The following is a 6,915-nucleotide window of genomic DNA, read 5'->3' on the forward strand; positions in this document are numbered from 1 at the left end:
GGCCAACATGGCGAAACCCCGTCTCTACTGAAAATACAAAAATTAGTCAGGCGTGGTGGCGGGCGTCTGTAGTCCCAGCTACTCGGGAGGCTGAGGCAGGAGAATCACTTTAACTCAGGAGGCAGAGGTTGCAGTGAGTTGAGATCGTGTGACTGCACTCCAGCCTAGGCAACAGAGTGAGGCTCCATCTCCAAAAAAAAAAAAAAAAAAGAAGAAGAAGAATTAAGTTAAATAATGGATTAATATGATCAATATTTTGTGGTATAATCATAAAATAGAATTCTACCCAGGAATAAAAAGAAAGAATGAACTGCAATGCGGATGAGTCTCACAAAGATGATATTGAGCGAAAAGAGCCAGACATTAAAGAGGATACGTTCTGTTATTCCATTGATAGGAACTTTCCAGGACCAGTGAAACTGAGCAATTCTTAGACAATCCCCAGTGGTGAGTATCTCTGGCAGAGGGAAGCCATATAGGCTGCTGGAAGTGTTCTTATCTTGATCTGAGGGGCTTCTAGGGTACTTCATTCATTTCATTATGTGTTATCCTTTAATTTCATAAAGTACATACCCTCACTTCCCTCCCAAAAAAGAATGAAGCTAGGAAGAGGGCTGGAGTCAGGGCTGGGCTCCTGTGGAACGGGGTTTGTTGGGAACCAGGACATTCCTCCCTCCCTCCTTCCCACAGATACGTAGTGAGCACGATGCACAGCGTTCCGGGCACTGCAGACGCAGAGAAGAAATGAAACACACGTGGAGCTTACCGAATAGCTGGGAAAGAAGTGAAAGAAACAGTAAACAAGAATTTGTTCACTATAATTTTGGATACTAAGTGTTCTGAAGAAAATAAGCCTGTCGTGGGTGGGAGGTTGGGATTGGGAACTAGTTTCTGCTAGAATCACAGAAGTCAGAGCTGCAGGATAGGGAGAAGGTGTTAGCAGTCAGGTGAAGAACAATGATGAGAGAGTCAGAGACAGACTCTCCAAAGATAGGATTTGGGACCCAGGGAGGGTGAGGAGGCGAGCACCTTCCTATCCCCTTTTTCTGGACCTGTCCTCTTCCCTGTCGTCTCCCAGGGGCAGCTCCTGTCAACCAGGAAGCACAGCCCTGCTTTCCTCACTGATGGCACGCTTCCATCGCCATCGAAGGAAGGTCACTCAGTGCCCAGGCCAGGTTAGGGTTAGAGGGGGCTGGGATTGTGAGATGAAGAGAAAGTTCCAGTAGGTTCCAGACTGGATGTAGAATGGGGTGGAAACTGCAATTCAGATTTAGGTTAGGGACACGGATGTGGCTGGAGTTGGGGATTGAAATGATCTTTTCCAGACCCAAATCTGTTCACATCACCCTCTATGCCCCCTCCTCCCAACCCTGATCAAGCCTGGCAGTGGCTCCTCTTTGCCTTTGGAACAGTGACACCATCCCCTCCCATGGCCCCCGTGGCCTGCCTGATTGGCTTCACCCCTCACATCCCCTTTGCTCTTTTCTGTCTGGGACCACGTGCCTTTCATTCATTCATCAGCAGACACTGGCCGAGCCCCTACTCTGTGTTCAGCACTGTGTCAGGTCCTGAAAATACAATGCGATCAAAGCAAACCCCTGCACTCATGGAGCTTGCCTTGAGTGAGGGAAACAGACAATATTACCTAGTAACCAAATACATTAAATAGTATGCTAAATAGTGATAAGTGCTAAAGAGAAAAAAGAAAACAGGGAAGGATAGTATAAAAGATAGAGGAGTGCCAGGCGCGGGGGCTCATGCCTGTAATCCCAGCACTTTGGGAGGCTGAGGCAGGCGGATCACCTGAGGTCAGGATTTCCGGACCAGGCTGACCAATATGAAGAAACCCCATCTCTACTAAAAATACAAAATTAGCTGGGCATGGAGGTGTATGCCTGTAACCCCAGCTACTCCAGAGGCTGAGGCAGGAGAATAACTTGAACCTGAGAAGCGGAGGTTGCAGTGAGCCAAGTTCGTGCCATTGCACTCAAGCCTGGGCTATAAGAGCAAAACTCCATCTCAAAAAAAAAATAAAGTAATATAAAAGAAGAGCAAATTTTAGATATAGAATGGCCAAGGAAGGGCTCCTTGGGAAGTGGACTTTTGAGTAAAGACCTGAAGGAAGTAAAGTCAGCTCCTCGGCACCCCAGGGTCTTGGCACATGCTGTTCCCTCTCTACCTCTAGAACTGAGGTCATGTTTCCTCTTCCTCCTGATCTTAGCTCAATAATTGCTTTTTTGAGGAAGGCCAAATTTCACTATACATGGCTCTCGCAGCACTATAGCTAACATCTTTGATTGATGTCTGTTTTCTCTAATAAATTAGTCCATATTTTTTTTTTGGTTTTGTCCCCATCTCCTGGTGTCATACTTGGTACCTGGGACACACTGAAAACATAGTTCAATGGGTTAATGTCAAGGACAAGGTCAGGAATGGGGATTGAATCAATGATGGCTTTGGAGTTATGGTGAAGATCCGAAGAGAGCTGACTTGGGCTCAGGGTGAGAGAAGGGGCAAGTCGTGGTGTGGGGGAGGGGAAAGGGTTGGGTGGGGAGGGAGGGAGGAGAGGGGAGAAGGCTGAGGATGAGGGTCGTGCCCAGCTCTGGGTGGCAGGGCTGGCTGTCCTGGGCTGCAGACAGAAGCTGTCCAGCTGGATCTCCCTCCTGGGCTCTCCCTCCTCAACCACCTTGATGACTCTTGGAGGATGCTGGGAGCCTGAGGATGCAAATCTTAAGATGCAAATTCTCCCAGCCTCCTGCTTTCTAATCTCTCCCCTTTGCCCTGTGTCCCCAGGGGGCTGCTGAGGCTTGGTGAGAAGCAGGGCAGTGGACCGGGCAAACTGAGTCATAGCCCGCTACCAAGAGGTCTCCTCCAACCCAAATCCCAGCGTGGCCCTGGGTTTGCTCAGGGCTCCAGTCTGGGATGGGAATGAGGTTCCTGAGGGAGACAGAGATGGAGGCAGGGACGCTGAGGATGTGAATGTGGCTGGGGCAGGGACAGGGACGGGATTAGGCATGAGGATGTAGATGTGGCACTCCCCAGCTATGACCAAAACGTAGACGCATGACTCTTGATAGGTGTTCATTGGGCTGAAGAACTGGTTCTCCTGGACCAGGGGTGGGACCCAGCGAGGAGGAGAGGTTCCGGGGAAGGATTTGTACTCACTGGGGTTGCTAACTAGGGGCCACCCACACAGGAAGCTCAGTTCTCACTGCTGGGGCATCCCCCATGCCTGACCCCACCCCAAGTCCTGCAAGGCAAGGAGCAAGTAACTCCTGGGGACCCACTCTCCTAAGACACAGAGGGAAAAAAAAAAAAAAAATCAAATCCGGCCACTCCCCTGCTTAAAGTTCACCAGAGCTTAAAATGATGTTGTCCTTAGAAATGAGTCCCAGGTGGGAGGCCGAGACGGGCAGATCGCGAGGTCAGGAGATCAAGACCATCCTGGCTAACATGGTGAAACCCCGTCTCTACTAAAAAATACAAAAAACTAGCCAGGCGAGGTGGCGGGCGCCTGTAGTCCCAGCTACTCGGGAGGCTGAGGCAGGAGAATGGCGGGAACCCGGGAGGCAGAGCTTGCAGTGAGCCGAGATCCGGCCACTGCACTCCAGCCTTGGCGACAGAGCGAGACTCCGTCTCAAAAAAAAAAAAAAAAAAGAAATGAATCCAAGGGCCAGGCACGGTGGCTCATGCCTGTAATCCCAGCACTTTGGGAGGCCAAAGCAGGCAGATCATGAGATCCAGAGTTCGAGACCAGCCTGACCAACATGGTAAAACCCCGTCTCTACTAAAAATACAAAAATTAGCAGGGCGTTGTGGTGCGCGCCTGTAATCCCAGCTACTCAGGAGGCTGAGACAGGAGAATCGCTTGAACCGGGGAGGTGGAGATTGCAGTGAGCCATGATCACGCCATTGCACTCCAGCCTGGACAACAGAGAGATAGTCTGTCTCAAAAAAAAAAAAAAAGGAAGAAGAAAGAAAACAGAAACGAATCCAAGGATTTATTATGGCTACAAGACCATGCCTGCCCAACACCTTTTTCCAGCCACTCTGACCTCCTCGCTGTACCCAGAACATGTGTCCTTCAGGACCCTTGCGTTTGTCCTTCCTGGGTTTGTAACACCCTTCCCCCACGCTGTTCAAGCTGTTTCAACCAAGCTGTTTCAAGAGTGGTTTTGTTTGTTTGTTTGTTTGTTTGTTTGTTTTGAGACGGTGTCTCACTCTATCACCTAGGCTGGAGGGCAGTGGCCCAATCTCAGCTCACTGCAACCTCCTCCTCTCAGGCTCAAGCAATCCTCCCACCACAGTCTCCCGAGTAGCTGGAACCACAGGCGTGGTCCGCCCAGCTAATTTTTTTGTATCCTTTGGTAGAGTGGGGATTTTGCCATGTTGCCAGGGCTGGTCTCAAACTCCTGAGCTCCAGTGTTTCGCCTGTCTCAGCCTCCCAAAGTGTTGGGATTACAGGTGTGAGCCACCGCACCTGACCCTAAGCGTGTGTTGTTCATGTCATCCAGGTCTCAACTCCAGTGTCACCTCCTCAGAGTCCCTCCCTGACCACTATCCCTTATGTTTCTCCACCCTCCGCCCTCCATCATGCTACCCTGACACCTGATTGTATCTCTAACTGCACTTGCCTGCGCCCAAAAGGATCTTTATCTGTTTATTGATGTGTTTATTTTCTGTCTCTCCAGCACCCACAAACTGCGAAAGAAGGGGTTGTGCCTGGGGAGCTCACAGCTGCTCCCTCAAAATCTAGAACAGCGTCTAGGCAGACAAGAGCCATGAAGCAAAGTGATCCTAAGATGTCAACGCTGGAAGGGGCTTTTCAGGTCTTCTTGTCCCACTCATGTATCTGACAGGTTGGGACCACTGAGGCAGCTGGGAAAGGTCAGCTGGGGAAGGAGGCTGGTGTGCTTCCCATTGTGCCAGCTGGCCTTTTAGACTGACCATAAAACAGTGGAGGGCAGAGTGCAAGCTACGGGGAGCTCCTGACCTCACAGGGCTCCAGAAGCTTGACGGGAGCCTCCTCCCCATGTCCTGTCCCCAGAGTCAGGGCAGGACATCCTGAGTATACCAGGTGTGTCTGCCCAATAAATCTTTTTCCAAGCTGCCTTTCTGGAAAACCAGATTCCAATGATCCGCCCTGGTCCCTCCCTCTCCTGCTCGGGGGCATTTTTCAGGATAGGCATGCCTTCTAATGCTGCCTTTGTGGAGGCCCAAGGAGTGTTCATCCTCTTGGGGGACAGGGTGCCTGAGCATGCCCAGGCCCTTTTCCCTGCTGCTTCCAACCCCAGGATCAAAGGGGTCTGCACTACACACCCAACAATAATACTGGCAGCTGTCACTTACTGAGGAGCTATCATGTCTCAGTCATTAAATCAGAGCCTTTGTGTACACGATTTTAAAATATGAAACAGGCCAGGCGTGGTGGCTCACGCCTGTAATCCCAGCCCTTTGGGAGGCCGAGGTGGGAGGATCACCTGAGGTCGGGAGTTCAAGACCAGCCTGACCAACATGGAGAAACCCCGTTTCTACTAAAAATACAAAATTAGCCGGGGTGGTGGTGCACGCCTGTAATCCCAGCTACTCGGGAGGCTGAGTCAGGAGAATCGCTTGAACCCGGGAGGCGGAGGTTACAGTGAGCAGAGATCGCGCCATTGCACTGCAGCCTGAGCGACAAGAGCGAAACTCCGTCTCAAAAATAAATAAATAAAAAAATAAATAAATAAATAAATAAATAAATAAATAAATAAATAAATAAAAAGTAAAATATGAAACAAATACATAGCTCTATTTAAAATGCTTGGCAGCCGGGCGCAAGGTCAAAGGCACCTGCAGTGCGCACCCAGCCTCAGCCTCACCCTCACCCCTGGTGGCCACAAGGGGGCGTCTCTGAGTATTTCTTAGTCCTTTGATTTGTTCTACGGTAAACTAAACTGGTGATTTGGGATAAGTCCTTAGGTTGCAATCTGCATGTGAGATATCCCCAAACACACCTCTTTATGCACAACGGTATGAGGATCCTCTTCTCCCAGGATCACAGATGCAGCAAGTGAAAATCCAACAGCCAAAGACAGCCTTCCCCACCACACACACACACACACACACACACACACACACACACACACACACACATGAGCAAAGGGAGAAGGGGTTTGGTTGAACACAGAGATTCTTGGGCTGGGATATGATGAGACAGTTGGCCACCCCAAAATTTCAACATGCCCGGGCTTTGGGATGGCAATTTAGTTAGGGAGGAAATGTGGTTAGGTGTGGGGCTCTTTCTGGAGCTGCGGTTGTACTGCAAGCACATGTTGTTTTTTCCTTTTTTCTTTTCTTTTTTTTTTTTTTTTGGAGATGGAGTCTCACTCTGTCACCAGGCTGGAGTGCAGTGGCACGGTCTCAGCTCACTGCAACCTTCTCTTCCCAGGTTCAAGCGATTCTCCTGCCTCAGCGTCCAGAGTACCTGGAACTACAGGTGCACACCACCACAACCAGCTAATTTTTGTATTTTTAGTAGAGACGGGGTTTCACCATGTTGGCCAGGATGGTCTTGCTCTCTTGACCTTGTGATCCGCCCACCTCAGCCTCCCAAAGTGCTGGGATTCCAGGCGTGAGCCACCATGCCTGGCCATATATGTTGTTTTCTTAGATGGTGGCAGCCCCAGCCAAGGCAGCCTGAGGATCCCCACTGACTCCAGGAACAAACACTGACCATGGTCTACACTGGGGTTGAGACACACTGCAGCCCGCAAGGCCTCCAGCCACATGAAGCTCTGGGTGGGTTGCTGGTTATGCTGACACTAAAACCATCTGATCCCCCTACCACTGGCACCACAGGGATGGGGGAGGAGTTACCCTGTCATTGTCCAAAGACACTGTGATCCCGCCAGAGAGAGGCCATGACCAGGGTTG

This window comes from Macaca mulatta, chromosome 16 (assembly GCF_049350105.2).
Source record: "Macaca mulatta isolate MMU2019108-1 chromosome 16, T2T-MMU8v2.0, whole genome shotgun sequence".
Taxonomy (NCBI): domain Eukaryota; kingdom Metazoa; phylum Chordata; class Mammalia; order Primates; family Cercopithecidae; genus Macaca; species Macaca mulatta.